Source organism: Anarrhichthys ocellatus, unplaced genomic scaffold, assembly GCF_004355925.1.
Source record: "Anarrhichthys ocellatus isolate YVR2014 unplaced genomic scaffold, GSC_Weel_1.0 scaffold8500, whole genome shotgun sequence".
Classification (NCBI taxonomy): domain Eukaryota; kingdom Metazoa; phylum Chordata; class Actinopteri; order Perciformes; family Anarhichadidae; genus Anarrhichthys; species Anarrhichthys ocellatus.
In genome coordinates this window covers 1-1730 of record NW_022288474.1, presented here as the reverse complement: position 1 = coordinate 1730, position 1730 = coordinate 1, and the positions used below count along the sequence as shown (strand labels likewise).

Genomic DNA, 1730 nt, shown 5'->3' with positions numbered 1-1730 from the left:
AAGGTCTTTTTGAAAAATTCAAAACCGTCTTTAATTTTCACAAATATGAAACCAAAAAGTTGAAGTCGACATTGTATTGTAACAGGCAGTGCGTCACCAAAAAGATTCAGTCTGATCCTTTCTCATTTAGCACTCTGACTATTTTTCTCTTTGAGGCACTGCTGGGATTTGAACCCAGGATCTCCTGTTTACGAGACAGGCACTTTGACCATCTAAGCCACAGCACCTCAGTGAAGATGTTTTTCACAAATTTTAAACGGTCGTTAATTTTCTCAAATATGAGAGCAAAAAGTTGATGTCAAGACAACTCAGGAGAGGCACTGCTGGGATTTGAGCCCAGGATCTCCTGTTTACTAAACAGGCACTTTGACCAACTAAGCTACAGCACCTCTATGACGGACTTTTTCACAAATTTTAAACGGTCGTTAATTTTCTTAAATATTAGAGCAAAAAGTTGAAGTCCAGACTACCCAGTCAAGGCACTGCTGGGATTTGAACCCAGGATCTCCTGTTTACTAGACAGGCACTTCAACCAACAGCGACTCCATGAGTGACTTTCATGAAAAATTCTAAACAGTCTTTAATTTTCACAAATATGAAACCAAAAAGTTGAAGTCTACACTGTATTGTAACAGGCAGTGCGTCACCAAAGACATTCAGTCTGATCCTTTCTCATTTTATGCTCTGACTACTTTTCCCTTTGAGGTACTGCTGGGATTTGAACCCAGGATCTCCTGTTTACTAGACAGGCACTTTGACCAACTAAGCCACAGCACCTCTGTGAAGGTCTTTTTCACAAATTTTAAACGGTCGTTAAGTTTCTCAAATATGAGAGCAAAAAGTTGAAGTCAAGACAACTCAGGAGAGGCACTGCTGGGATTTGAACACAAGATCTGCTGTTTACTAGACAGGCACTTTAACCAACTAAGCCACAGCACCTCCGTCAAGGTCTTTTTGAAAAATTCAAAACCGTCTTTAATTTTCACAAATATGAAACCAAAAAGTTGACGAATACACTGCTTTGTCGCAGGCACTGCTGGGATTTGAACCCAGGATATCCTGTTTACAAGACAGGCACTTTGACCAACTAAGCCACAGCGCCTCTGTGACGGGCTTTTTAACAAATTTCCTGCAGTCGTTCATTTTCTCAAATATGAGCGCAAAAAGTTGATGTCAAGACTACCCAGGAGAGGCACTGCTGGGATTTGAACACAAGATCTGCTGTTTACTAGACAGGCACTTTAACCAACTAAGCCACAGCAACTCCGTCAAGGTCTTTTTGAAAAATTCTAAACAGTCTTTCATTTTCACAAATATGAAACCAAAAAGTTGAAGTCTACACTGTATTGTAACAGGCAGTGCGTCACCAAAGAGATTCAGTCTGATCCTTTCTCATTTTATGCTCTGACTATTTTTCTCTTTGAGGCACTGCTGGGATTTGAACCCAGGATCTCCTGTTTACAAGACAGGCACTTTGACCCACTAAGCCACAGCACCTCTGTGAAGGTCTCTTTCACAAATTTTAAACGGTCGTTAATTTTCTCAAATATGAGAGCAAAAAGTTGAAGTCAAAGGAACTCAGGAGAGGCGCTGCTGGGAATTGAACCCAGGATCTCCTGTTTACAAGACAGGCACTTTGACCATTTAAGCCACAGCACCTCCGTGAAGGTCTTTTTGAAAAATTCAAAACCGTCTTTAATTTTCACAAATATGAAACCAAAAAGTTGAAG

The 1730-nt window shown here is 40.5% G+C and overlaps 7 non-coding genes across 7 annotated transcripts; all 7 read right to left on the bottom strand.

The window, feature by feature from the left end:
* Positions 1 to 153: 153 nt before the first annotated feature.
* trnat-cgu (transfer RNA threonine (anticodon CGU)) lies at positions 154 to 227 on the bottom strand. Its single transcript has one exon. It is a non-coding gene; the product is annotated as a tRNA-Thr (tRNA).
* An 88-nt stretch (positions 228 to 315) lies between these two features.
* trnat-agu (transfer RNA threonine (anticodon AGU)) lies at positions 316 to 389 on the bottom strand. The gene has a single exon. It is a non-coding gene; the product is annotated as a tRNA-Thr (tRNA).
* Positions 390 to 703: 314 nt separating this feature from the next.
* trnat-agu (transfer RNA threonine (anticodon AGU)) lies at positions 704 to 777 on the bottom strand. Its single transcript has one exon. It is a non-coding gene; the product is annotated as a tRNA-Thr (tRNA).
* An 88-nt stretch (positions 778 to 865) lies between these two features.
* trnat-agu (transfer RNA threonine (anticodon AGU)) lies at positions 866 to 939 on the bottom strand. Its single transcript has one exon. It is a non-coding gene; the product is annotated as a tRNA-Thr (tRNA).
* An 89-nt stretch (positions 940 to 1028) lies between these two features.
* Positions 1029 to 1102, bottom strand: trnat-ugu (transfer RNA threonine (anticodon UGU)). The gene has a single exon. It is a non-coding gene; the product is annotated as a tRNA-Thr (tRNA).
* A 321-nt stretch (positions 1103 to 1423) lies between these two features.
* Positions 1424 to 1497, bottom strand: trnat-ugu (transfer RNA threonine (anticodon UGU)). The gene has a single exon. It is a non-coding gene; the product is annotated as a tRNA-Thr (tRNA).
* An 88-nt stretch (positions 1498 to 1585) lies between these two features.
* trnat-ugu (transfer RNA threonine (anticodon UGU)) lies at positions 1586 to 1659 on the bottom strand. Its single transcript has one exon. It is a non-coding gene; the product is annotated as a tRNA-Thr (tRNA).
* Positions 1660 to 1730: the final 71 nt, after the last annotated feature.